Source organism: Delphinapterus leucas, chromosome 8, assembly GCF_059928025.1.
Source record: "Delphinapterus leucas isolate spDelLeu-1000000601 "Yukka" chromosome 8, BTC_Dleu_Yukka2, whole genome shotgun sequence".
NCBI classification, from domain to species: domain Eukaryota; kingdom Metazoa; phylum Chordata; class Mammalia; order Artiodactyla; family Monodontidae; genus Delphinapterus; species Delphinapterus leucas.
Window position 1 is genome coordinate 74,824,827 of NC_143136.1, and position 13,923 is coordinate 74,838,749.

The 13,923-nt window shown below is 42.4% G+C and overlaps 1 protein-coding gene across 3 annotated transcripts in view; it reads right to left on the bottom strand.

Annotated features, from left to right (window-relative positions):
- GPD2 (glycerol-3-phosphate dehydrogenase 2) overlaps window positions 1–13,506 on the bottom strand; it is a 134,073-nt gene extending 120,567 nt beyond the window's left edge. The window contains exon 1 of one of the 3 annotated variants that reach the window (XM_022569760.3): window positions 12,976–13,506. The gene's annotated coding sequence lies outside the window, so the exon portion shown is untranslated. The remainder of the gene's footprint in view (window positions 1–12,975) is intronic. The other 2 variants (XM_089916808.1, XM_022569761.3) reach the window with 2 other exon arrangements.
- Between the last annotated feature and the right edge of the window lie 417 nt (window positions 13,507–13,923).

The window sequence follows — 13,923 nt, forward strand, 5'->3', positions numbered from 1 at the left end:
AAAGATCTGTAACTGCAGTACCCACTCCATTTTAGTGGTAAGTACTTTGAGTTAAACGTCTGCTTCTATTCTGCAAATCCCCCAGCCCGGAGATTATTAAGTGTCTCACCATTTCACCTTCCAATTTCTCCTCTATCCTCTTTCAAAAATCTTACCTGTTGTTTTTTTTTTTTTTTGAATTTTTGAATTTTATACAGCAGGTTCCTATTAGTCATCAATTTTATACACAGTGTATACATGTCAATCCCAATCTCCCAATTCATCACACCACCACCACCACCACCCCCGCCACTTTCCTCCCTTGGTGTCCATACATTTGTTCTCTACATCTGTGTTTCAATTTCTGCCCTGCAAACGGGTTCATCTGTACCATTTTTCTAGGTTCCACATACATGCGTTAATATACGATATTTGTTTTTCTCTTTCTGACTTACTTCACTCTGTATGACAGTCTCTAGATCCATCCACATCTCAACAAATGACCCAATTTCGTTCCTTTTTATGGCTGCGTAACATTCCATTGTATGTATGTACCACATCTTCTTTATCCATTTGTCTGTCGATGGGCATTTAGGTTGCTTCCATGACCTAGCTATTGTAAACAGTGCTGCAATGAACATTGGGGTGCACGTGTCTTCTTGAACTATGGTTTTCTCTGGGTATATGCCCAGTAGTGGGATTGCTGGATCATATGGTAATTCTATTTTTAGTTCTTTAAGGAACATCCATACTGCTCTCCAGAGTGGCTCTATCAACTCACATTCCCACCAGCAGTGCAAGAGGGTTCCTTTTTCTCCACACCTTCTCCAGCATTTGTTGTTTGTAGATTTTCTGAGGATGCCCACTCTAACTGGTGTGAGGTGATACCTCATTGTAGTTTTGATTTGCATTTCTCTAATAACTAGTGATGTTGAGCAGCTTTTCATATGCTTCTTGGCCATCTGTATGTCTTCTTTGGAGAAATGTCTATTTAGGTCTTCTGCTCATTTTTGGATTGGGTTATTTGTCAAAAATCTTACCTGTTTTGAAGTTCATGTCATTATACTTACCACCCATCACCCCTTCTTGCTGTCATCTACCCATCTACTGCTGTTTCCTCTCATTCGCTGATGATCTAAGCACCTGGCTGTTTCCCTTTCCAAATTCATAACTGTCTTCACTTCTGCTGTCTTCTACATCCCCATGGAGGCCCCAGTTCCTAAAGCACCTCACCTCTGACGGTCTTCTCTTTGACCCTGCCTCAGCCACCTGCTCTCATTGTCATAACCTCTGATTTAGCATTATGATTACTTGCACCAGCTCTGAGACTTCAGCTTCAAGCATCTTACACGTGAAGAACACCTTCTCTTTTTCCAGCTCATCTACTCTGGTATTTCCATTCCAGCATCTTCTTGGCATTATCTGGTTTCCCAATCCATTGGCAATTTCCACACTATCAGTTACACATGCACTTCCCTTCTTGTCCAGCTTGTGGTCAAGGTCCATCACTGTAAACTCTGCTTTGCAAAAAGCACCCTTAACGCCCTTGGTCCTCTCTTCCTGCTTCTTACTTACCTGGAAAATACTCAAGTTGATTAAGCCCAGCTATCTGCCTGCTCCACACCTCTACCTAAACAGCTAAAGAAACTGCCTGAAGAAAGAACCACATCCACAACTAGCCTCAATTAAATTCATGGCTACAAGTCTCTAATGGGCAATCCACGTTGACCAGCAATCCTATTACATTTCCCAGGGTGTTTCAAGATAGCCAATTCAAATCTCCTCTTTTCCCAAACCTGTTTCACCCCATCCTACCCCAACATCATCACACGTCATTGGGAAAGGAGAGCCATGAGATAAGAACTCTATATTCCCACCACCCAAACCATGACCTATCAGCTCTGTACCCATTCTGTCTGCAGAGCTTCCTTTTACTGTGAATGAAATGTTCCTGATCCTAGTGAAGACCAACCTCTTCATCTGTCCCTAAATCTCCCTTCTTGCCTCTTCAAGAACTGTACTCAAACAGTTATCCATCTCTCTCTCCTGCCGTCATCAGTTTTTCCTCTCTAGTTAATCATTCCATCATTTCCTCTCTACTTAAACTCATTCTATTACTCTCTGGTTCTAAGGAACCCTCCCTTAACCAGGAGCTTCTTCCAGGAACTTTTCCATTTCTCAGCTTCTCTTCATGACACAATTACTTGAAAGAGTTGTCTCTAAGCACTGTCTCTACTTCCACAACTCAACCCAATAAGCTTTTAAAAACATTTTAATGTCTCCTTTTAAAAACACTTTGAATTCTTAACTTCAGGGATACCACACCCTCCTGGTTTCCCTCCTGCCCCACTGGCAACTCCTTCTTCTCTTCTGCGTAATACAGTGCTCCAATGGCCCATTTCTCTATCTACACACTCTCCACAGGTAATTCCATCCAGTATCAAATACAACTATATGCAAATAACTTCTAGCTCCATATCTTCAGCCAAAACCCCTCCCAGAATCTCCAGACTCCATTTATCCAATTGTCTAACTGACATCTCCAAAGGAATGTCTAAGAAGCACCTCAAACTTAGCACGGCCAAAACAGAACATTTTACATCTTCCTTCAGGTACCTGAATTGCTTCTCTCCCAATTCTCCTCTTCTCAGTTTATGGCCTAGCTGTTCAAGTAAAAAGTGTAAGCCTTTGTCTCAATTCTTGTTTCCTCTCCCCAGAGAATTAATCTATCAGAAAGTTCAGTCAACTCACTTGGCTGCAAAAACAAATCCTAAATCCATCCACTTCTTTCCATCTTTAACACCTGCTCGTTCATACAACTATAATTCCTTAGTTGGGCAACTAAAATAGACTCTTAACTGGAGTCCTGCATCCAATCTTCCCTCCCCCACTTACCACAATCCAGTCCACTTTGTGTAGCCAGATCAGCCTTTGATAGCACACAGGCTCAATGGGAACAGCAACACTCACAAGGGGACAAAGTTGGTTCTTGGGGCAGAACGGTGAAAAATCTTACATATTATAATGAGCTGTGGTCCTCCAAAGCTCATCTCTACCCAACAAAATCTTAGTTTTTATATTTAAGAAATACATTCTTGCTAGGGAAATATTAATTTAAAATTTTAATTAATTAATTTCAACTTAATTTTTCTTCTTGGAAAGACATAATGGAAAAAAAAAAAAGTCATTTACCAGCACATAATCCTCCAAAGGCTTATATAACCTCAGAAAGAAATCTAAATGCCTTATCCTGGCTTGTACAGCTCTATAGGATCTGGCCCTTGCCTACTTTTTAAAGATTCTCTTGGACACTATGGTAGGTTGAGTAGTGGCAGTGTAAAGATATCCACATCCTAAATCCTGGTACCCATGAGTGTTATCTTACACAACAACAACCAAAAAAAAAGACTTTGCAAATGTGATTAAATAAAGGATCTTGAGTGGAGAGATTATCCTGAATTATCAGAGTGAGCCCCAAATGCAATCACATGTGTCTTTATAAGAGGGGAGTAAAAGGGAGATTTGACACACACAGAAGAGAAGAAGGCAATGTGACCACCACAGAGGCGAAGACTGGAGTGATGCAGCCAAAACTTGATGAATGCCGGGAGCCACTGGCAGCTGAAAGAAACAAGGAACAGATTCTCCCCCGGAGCCTCAGAAGGGAGCATGGCCTGCCAACACCTTGATTTCGGCCCAGGAATACTGATTTTGGACTTCCGGCCTCCTGAACGAAGAGAGAATACATTTCTGTTGTTTTAAGCCACCAAGCTTCCGGTCATTTGTTTAACAGCCACGGGAAACTAATACAGATACCTCTGTCTCTCGCGAAGTTCTGGGTTTATTTACCTTCTTCTGCCCATCAGATTCATCAAGAATACAATTAGGGTTTTGGCACCAGCTGTCTCCTCTGCCTGGAATGCTTTGCTCATCTCTGTACAGCTAGCTGCTGCTCACTCAGGACGCAGCTCAAATGTCAGCTCCTCAGAGAGGCCTTCCCAAACCATCTAAATCCAAGCTAATCACAGCTCTCATCAGCTCATACATCTCATCTTTATTTCATCATTATTATTTCTTCCTTGTACCCCCCAGAATGTTGCTAGGGCTCAGGGCAGGCCACCCCAAAATATGCACAATGGTATATTAATTATTTTGGATTCAAGTTCCTTAAGAAATGGTGAATGCAAGAGCGACAGTCTGACTCTCCTTTCTGTCTCCCTGCAAGTAAGAAATAAATCTCTCATGTGAAAGGTACACTCCCTGAATCTGAAAGTAGGACACCCTTTAGGCCAGAGATAGGGAATTTGGGCAGAGATGCCTCTATAAACAAACCTGGTTACTTCTTCAAGCCCAAACTCTGGTTAGGTTCCTTACTAATTGAGCACCAAGACCTAAATTTCTTTGTCCTGTCAATTCCTCATACATTTATTGTTTCTTTGTCTAAAAATATAAAAGCTGCCTGCTTTGGCCACTTCTTATGTCCCATTTCAATGAGACCTCTGAGTGCATGAATTAAAATTTGTTTTTCTCCTGTTAATGTCTTATGTCAATTTTGTTACTAATCCAGCCACAGGAACTCAAGACAGGTAGAGGGGAAATTTTTCCTCTCCCTGACAATGTAAATGCTACAAGAGAAGAGACTGTATCTGTTTTGCACACCACTATAATTTTAATTTGTAAAAAAATGCCTAGCACATATTAGGTGACTGAGGAACTTAACAAATGAGTGGATGATACAGATGGGAGAAAGGATGGTGGTGCTCTTCAATGAGAGGAAAAACCTCATGGGGGCAGGGAGGGGGATTATGAGTCCTGTCTTGACTGTGAAAATATCCACTGAGTCTGAAATCAAGGAAGAGGTCTGGTTGGGGATGTTGATTTGAAATCATCGAAATCAAAGATATAGATGTACTTGATGGTACAGAGAACATCTACAATGAGAAGACAGTGAACTAAGAACAGACCCTGGGAACTACAACATCAAGGGGAAGAATCTGCAAAGAGACCCATAAGTAGTAGTCCAAAAGAAGAATGAAGTGTCATGGTAGCCTGGTGAAAGTTCAGTTTCACAAAGGAGGGAATCAGCAGAATCACAGAAATTTCAAGCAGTAAGCTCCTATGGATTTGCCAGTCGGGGAGAAACCAATAATCATAAAAAGAACAGATTCATCTAAGGTAGAAGCCAAATTTTCAACAGTTGCGGGGTGAATGGAAGGTAATGAAGTAGTAAAACAACATATAAAATACTTTCAGGAAGTGTAGCTTGAAAGAAAGGAGAGAATGAGCATGTAGCTAGAGGGGAGTGAAGAGAGGAGGAATAGCTTTGGGATTTGGTCTTGTTTGTTATTGTGATGGGAGAATCTTGAACATTCTTGTAAATATTTAAAATGCAGATGAACATGGAGAAACTTCATATAGTAAGCTAGCTGAAGAAATGGAGGATTTAGAGTACTGGGGAAAGCATAAACTCTGGATAACTCTACCTCTAAGTTGGTAGTTAATGATGGAGTTAATATATTCAGATACAGGGAAGATGTGGAAAGGAGAACAAAATATTAAGATATCAAAATATTGACATGATATCTCTGTTTTCTCAGTATAACAGGAGGCAAGGACACTGTGAAAGGTACAGCTAACTCTTAACCAAAAACCCATAATCTCTTCCTCTCCCAGCCAGACTAGACTTTCCGATCTCCCCTTGTTGACAGGTGTGACTGCGCACCTGATTTCTGGCTGATGCTATGTGAGTGGAACTGTTACATTCACTTCAAGACCAAGTATTTAGAAAGTGGATATGCTTCTTCTCTTTCAGAGAAGCTGAAGACGCTTGAAAACAAAGTCCTAAGGGATGGCAGAATCAGAAAATGAAAGGTTCCAGGATGCCTGAGTCATCAATTAGAGGAAAGCCATCCACCAACCAAGACTATGACATGATCAAGAAATAAACATCTGTTGTGTTTGTGCTTTTGTCTATTTTCAGATCTTTCTGTTAGAACAGTTTAGTCTGCTCTAACCACTAACGATCATCTTCTGGTAAAGAAACACACAGTGGGATAAAAGGCTCAAAGAAAATGCAGAAGATTTGGAAAAACTACGGGGAGAAATAAGAAAAGATGCTGTCTAGAAACAGGCAAAGATAAAAGAACTGCCCTGTGGCTAAAGCTAGAGAACATAAATTTGTAGGTGCCTCCAGTTTGCATGATGGTGTTCATTTTCCCACCAGCATTCACAAACCAAGGTGTAGGAGTGGAAAATGTAGATTGATACCAAGTTGCAGGCTGTTTCCACATTCATTAAGACTAAAGAGGATTTTAACAATGTCATGGTTCCTAGAAGTCAAATCAAAAGAAATACTGTTTTTCTCTTTCTGACTTACTTCACTCTGTATGACAGACTCCAGGTCCATCCACATCTCTACAAATGACCCAATTTCATTTCTTTTTATGGCTGAGAAATATTCCATTATATATATGTACCACATCTTCTTTATCCATTCATCTGTCGATGGACATTTAGGTTGTTTCCATGTCCTGGCTATTGTAAACAGTGCTGCAATGAACATTGGGGTACATGTGTCTTTTTGAATATTAATTCATATATATGCAATCTAGAAAAATGGTACAGATGAACCTATTTGCAGGGCAGGAATAGAAACACAGACGTAGAGAACAGACATGTGGACACGGTGGGGAAGGGAAGGGTAGGATAAACTGGGAGATTAGGTTTGACAAAAATACACTACCATGTGTAAAACAGATAGCTAATGGGAACTGCTGTAGAGCACAGGGAGCTCAGCTTGGTGCTCTGTGATGACCTAGATGGGTGGGATGGGGGGATGCGAGGGAGGTCCAAGAGGGAGGGGATATATATGTACACATATAGCTGATTCACTTCACTGTACAGCAGAAACTAACACAACATTGTAAAGCAATTTTACTCCAATAAAAATAATAAATTAAAAAAATAAAGAAAAACATGGAAAACAAGAAAAAAAAAGGAATATTGTTTCAGGCAGGCATACTGTGCTATGCATTCAATGTCTGAACAAATTCAGCATCACTGGTGGAAACTGTTGACCCACAGCACCAAGTATTAGGAAGTGAAGTATTAAAAGGCAAAGTAAGGGAGTTTCTGTCATACTGGAACATAACTGTGGCTTTGAGTAAGTCACTTATATTCTTTGGAACTCGGTTTCCTCAGTGATATAACATGGTTCACTGTCAATATATGAAATAATGTGTGCAAAGTGCATAGCACAGGGCCTAGAAAAAGGTGATTGCTCTAAATGATACTTATCATTATTATTTATTATCAATAATAAAAAGACAGTGTTGGGTTAGATCTTTAACCCCCTTCCTATTTAAAATTCTGTGAATATATATATTTTTAGATAAATATCCCAGCTACTTAATGGTGGGTTGGGATAGGGGAAAAGGGCAACATAAAGAAAGAGAGAAGTGAAAGGATATTTGTTGTAACAGATCCTATGAGCACAAGCCAGGAGGGAGAAGCAGGGAATGCAGCATCCTCCCAAGTGAATGCCACATCTGGAGAGGCTGAGAGAAAGACATCCCAAACTCGGGGAAGTAAGAGGAAAAGTTAGGCCAGGTCCAGAGGTGAACAGAGCCCACTGACCATGATTGGCTTCCCCTTGCAAGACACAACAAGAGCAATAAAACACCTCGTGCTTTTACGGCTTTAAATTCACACAGTTCTGCCACCTTATTTTACAGAGGAAGAAATTGGCAGGTGCAGAGACTGACCAAAGCCACAGGCAGGTGGCTATAATGTGACTCCAGGGATGCAGAGAAGTAAACACTTGCCCACCCCCAAAGCTCCTTCTACGTAGCCTACATAGATGGTCCCTAAGGTTTTGTCCCCTTAGAATCCAGAGACCTTTGACATAGCAACAAGCTAATTTTATGAGTCATCTTGTTATGAATTAATTTTCTGGATTCTTTCTTAAGAGATTGGATTAGGTAGGCAGGTGGGGGAAAAAGGGAGAAGTTAGTGAAGAGAAGGGAGCCCTAGGAGCCCTGACAAAGGTGACTCCTTAGCAGATCTTAAATGACCTCCTCATTTGCAGATTCCTCCAGTGATTTTCTTCACAGATTGCTTTTATAACTTTGGTTCAAATGCAGCAATTTCCTTTCCTCCTCCTAAAACAAATATCCTTTAGATATAAGAACTGCCAAATGTGCAGGGAGAAAGGGAGGCCTGAAAAAAGATAAAGATTCAGTTTAACTGATTATCTGAAATGCATCTGCCTGTGTGTTACTTGCTGTCCAATCACACCCCAACCATTTCTATCACGTATTCTTGGTAATTAAGGGATGAGCGAATTATGAGTCAATCATTCATTCAACAACTATTTACTAGGTGTCCCCACATGCAGGGACTTGGGTTGGGCACACGAGGTCTATAAAATTGTATAAGATCCAGCCCTTCCTCTGCATGATCTTCTGCAGGAAAGGAAATTATGCATGTTTTCAAATAATGACCATACAGAGGAGTAAATGAGATACTTATGAGTGGCATAAAAAGAGTAGTTGAAGAGTTTAGGAAATGTACAATACACTTCTCACTGGGGTAGTGAAGGAAAGCATCACAAAACTGGTAGCCTGTGGTCGGGACATTCAAGGATTGGTAGGATTTTAAAGAGGTAAAGTAGAAGGAAGAACATTAGCATAGGGGCAGCAGTAGGAATAAAACAGATCTAGAGAATTTCACGTAGTCCAGTTCGACTGGATCACAAGGAAGAGAAGGGCAGAAGTTTAATATTGGGGCAAGACCAGAAACATCCATGAATTCAAAGATAAATATTTAGAATTTAATGCAATAGGGCAGAGTGACCCACGGAAGGGTGGAACAAAGAGTGATATGATCAAAGCAGTTCTGATATTACTGCAGCGAAACAAAACATCCTTTCTTTCTTCCGTTTAAACAAAAGGAAAACGACTTTCGAGAACCTAGTACTCTGAGCCGTACTATTTTCATCACTTTTCAAATACAGGTAGAAATTCATTGTGTTTTACTGAAACTCATAAAATCCCAGTGAAAAGTTTCCTAAAATGTTTACCTTGAACATCAACTTTTGCTCCTAGTGTGAATAACCAACCAGACTTAGTGGTCACTGGTGCGTTTGAGGTAAGTAATAAAGCTTTCTAAGCGTGTGTCAGCGAGTCATACTCGAAGCCCGTGTCATTTGACAGTAGCAGCTTCTAGAAATCTCATTTTCAGAAAATAGCCTCTCTGTTATAATTTGTGGGGTTTGAAGGATATTATAGGTGGATAATCAAATATGAAATTCCATAGAGGATATATCACTATTTAAAGAATCTGAGGCTAGAAAAATCTAAATGAAACAGTCATTGCTCACACTTTAACAGTATCTGACTGCTACAGAATAAAGTACACCAGTAATCATTTCATTTTGCCAGAAAAAGTAAAAGATATCCCCAAGTAATGCTTTAGAGTTTTGTTAATACATTTTGTCACAATAAGTTTTTACTTAGGAGGGAAACATTTTCTATTAGTTAATTTTTTCCCACTAATTTTAGTGAACTAACAGAACCAGAGCTTGACCTAATTAAAATCAGAAACAATGTTTTGTCTGCTGCACAAATCAGAAACCTTATTTTAAAAGAATCAACAGAAAATTTTCAACTGAAAAATGGGAAATAAGAACACAGATACGATATAGGAAGAAATATTTAACCCAAAGAACTAGTAAGAACTGCCAAAATAAGGTGAAAATCCTGGGAAACAAGGGGGAAAAAAACCCAAAACAAACAAACAAAAATGGTCACATTCACATCAAGACACAAAATTAGAGTTCTAGACAAACTCTGACCACAGTCATTACCTCAACATCCTCAGGTATTCAAACCATTAGCTCCTCAAGCTTCCTTTTCCTAAAATGCTCCTGAGATCAATCCCTGGTCAGGTAATACAGGAAGAGGTCTAAAGTTGTTCGACATTTCCTGGCTTGTAGCCACGTTGGCCCTTGTTTTTCTCACATGCAGTTGAATCTGATCATCTCTCCCCCCTGCCTACATTTCTTTCCCCCATCATGTCAACAATTCTAAAACAAGGAAATATACAACACACCCTTTTATTAGCTTCTTCTTCCTCTATAAAACAACTTCCAAGTTGCCTTCTTATCTCAAAGGTGATGAATCCTGATGGAATTTCCTGAGTATTTTGAAAAGCATCTAAAACCACTTTTATAACACCATCTAAAATTAGCCAGTTGTGGGGATCCCAAACTTAATGACTAGTAATTTTCCCCGGAAACTTCAGATGAAAACAATATCCTATTATATACAACTGGAGAGAGTAAAAGGCAGGCCATCTGACACTTTGTTTTAAGCAAGGGTGTTAAAAGTGGCAAGAATGAAAAGTTATAATTTTTAACTCCAATCCTAGGCTTTAAAACTTCAGAGACACAGTGAAAAGTATCATTTAGTTCATGTACAGAATTGTATTGTAAGTTTCTAATATGCTTTTCCATAGAAAGTTTACTTTTGAAAGTATATGATTGTTTGGCTTTTTAATACACTGAAGTACAAAATAGCAAACATTCTTGAAACAAAAATGATCCGCTGTAATCTTCAGGAAACTTTAAGTCTCTCTGTTGCTGAAGTGATATTCTCTTCACCACAAAATTGTCTCCAGCTACTTGAGCGCATGTTAACCTCTCCCTTCCATAACCATTGGGTACGGTACTATGCAAGATCTTACGCTGGTCTGTAACTGTTCAACATCTATACGTTCTACCTTGTTAAATGAACTCTAACCTTCTCAAAAGCAGGATAACCATATTTTTCTGTATCTTGTTACTATATAATGCTGCACAAGACTACAGAAAAGTTCATTTAAGAAGTCAAGTGTTACAGATGTTTGATTCCTAATGCTCTTTCTAAAGTGTTGTTTCTGTACTTAGGACAACCTAGTGAGTCTGGTTGTTGACAAGTAGAAAAAGAATCAAGTTCTGGAAAACCTGAGTAGAAACTTCATCACATTAAAAAAATAAAGAGGAGAAATTACATAGTCATCTGGAAATTGTTTCCTGTCTCTAATAACCATAGCTGCCACTAACTTCCCCCTCCCCCTTCCTTCTATCACACACACCAAATTAACGGGGAAAAAACCTGGATAATTCATTCACAACATGCAAGAGCTAAATTATCCAACCATCTGCATTCTTTCCCCAAGTCTTCCCTTTTTGAATATAAAAAGTAAAATATATAAGAAAGAAGAAAGTAATATTTTGAAGTCTACTACCTGAAAGGAACATCACTAGTGATTTTACGTGTTATATCATCTATTATTATCTACATTTTGTCAGTGAGACAACTGAGGCCCAGTGAGGTTGAATAGTTTCCCTAAAGCCAAAATCTCTGGTTTTCTTCCCCCACTACATCCAGCTAGAGTTTGTCCCACAGTTTAGTCACTCATTGAGAAAACATTTATCACAACTAGTCACCACTCTAGATACTGGAAATATGAAAGTGTGTGAGGCAGTCCACGCCCTCTCACAGAATGTACATTCTAGTAATGAAAGCAGAAACTAATAGCAAACGGGATAATTTGAGAGTTATAATTATTCACCAATATGACTTATGTACAATGATAGTCAAATATTTCTAAACATCTCTGCGATTAAATAGTTACAAAAACAAGAGGGGAGGCATTGACGATTGGCCCTCTTGTCAATCACTGAGCTTAAGCCATTGCGTCTTTTAATAAATCAGAGGCAGAGAGAAGGAAGCAGAGTATTAATGCTGCTCAGAATGTCTATAAAATAAAGTGACTATGTGAGACATCACAATGGACAGCTCCAACAATGCTGGTTCTCAAACCCCAAATTCCATCTTTATCCATTATTACTAAGGTACCGCTGCATCATTTGACGAGTTGATTTGGAAAAACCAAGGGAGTGTTGTAACTTGACATAATCCCCCTATGAGAAAAGCAGGAGGGTTCCAACATGCTCATCATAAGGTTCCCCAGGCTGCACATGGTATCCGTTGAGCAATGGCATCCAGCACTCAGTCCATGGCCAGCAAGAACTGTGGCACTCAGCGACTAGAGTGGTCAGTAGCTACCAGGAAGTGCCTGGCCCCCGTGTGGCAGTTCCCATTACCCTCCACACTCCAAAACTTCCATCTATTAAACTTGGGAACGTATGCAAAATTGTTTTGTTTTAAGCAATGAGGACTCAGTGGAACCTACTTTTCCATCCCATACCTATTTATACAAGTATAAAAGTTGACTAAATTAGTTGTCAGCTATTTCTATAGCTGCCCCCACCCTTTCCTATGATATTTATAAAGTGTTGCGTAATTTGGGTTGGCCCCCGTCACTAAGAGAACTTGTATGTGTAAACTTCTTTGGAACTCCTGAGGAGGGCAGTTCCCGGAGTGAATGCCCCCCCGCAGAAGATGGAAGGCAGTCTAGAGGTCAAGGGCTCCAGATCAGCCCTCCATTCACAGGGCTATACGTTGCTACCGAAGCACGCTTCAAGTCTATTTTTGACGCAGAAGTTACTACGTGGGGAGTGGGGTCTGTTTGAAGTTCATCAGGGTACACCTTCCATTTCCTCCTAAAACTGTCACACTCCAGAAGCTAAGATCTCAAAGAAGCCTCAGTCCCCTTCTAGAATCTTTCCCTCCCTTGCTTCAGAAGGGAGCAACAGTCCTTTTCAGACGAGCGGCACCCACAAGCCAAAAGTTTGCAGCAAACTTTCATTTAGACATCAACCCTCACCCCAAAGTCCTCCCACTTAACCAAGGAGGCAAAAGTATTCCACCCCACCGCCCCGCTCCCGGTAAGAATGAGCCCACGTTCTGTCGGTGCGGAAAAATTCTAAATCTTTCCCCAGATTCTACCACCACCCACCCCAACACCGGACTCCACCCGGTCAGAGAGTGACCACCCCCCGCCCCAGAACCCAGGGGGCGGGGGCACGGGGGTCTCCCGGGAAGCACACACCTTAGATTGATCCTCTCGCGCGAGGGAAGAGAGAGCAGAAGCACCCGTTTCCGCGGGCCTGGGCGGAGTCTCTGCCTCCCCCGAATTAGCGCCTCGGTCCGGATACTCGCAGCGAGGCGAGCGTGGATGTCACTCGCCCCGAACAAGCTGGGCGACTGTAACCCAACGCACCAGAGCAGCCGCGCCCCCGCCTCCCCCGAAACTCGCGCCTCCCGCTCCCCTCCCTGAGGGTCGACCCCGGCGGCGCGACCGCCACATCCAGCCGGATACCTCGGGCCCAGGCTCCGCCGACCCAGCGGGGAAGCGCGGAAATGGAGGCGGGGGACCCGGCCGGGAAGGCGGGGAAGCGTTGCGAACCAGCGGGCAGAGAACGAGCGAGGTCTCCGCCTCCAAATGAACAAGACTAGACCTGGGCGCGGGGCCCGCGGGGATGGGCCGCGGCGCGGCGTGCGCGTGGCCCTGGCCCCAGGCCCCAAGTCCTGCCCGCGTCCTCGCCCGGCCTCACTTGAGACCCTCCGCCCAGCCTCGCCAGCCGGCTGGCGGGCCGGGAAGCCTCGGCGGGGCTAGGCCGGGGGAAGACGGCGGAGGTGTCGGATTTCCTCCGCCCTCCCCCTTGTGGGCCGCCCTCGCCACCTGCCCAGGAGAGAGGAGACACTCGTCCGCCTGCACGCCGGCGGGGCTGGCTTACCTGATATCTCGTTACCCGACCCCGAATCTGGCTTCCCCTATTCGGCAGGCAGGCTTCCCTGGGCCTAGAAACGCGTCTGGGAGGCAGGCGGACCCCTGGGACCCCACCGTCAGAGCCCAAAGCCTTCGCCCGTGCTCCCCCCGCGCGCTCTGGAGGCGCGCCCGGCCGCCTGACCCCTGCCTGAATGTCAGCGAGAAGACCCACAGGGAAAACCAAGCCCAAGCTTCAGGGGGTGGGATGCAGAGCACGGGCTCCTCGGG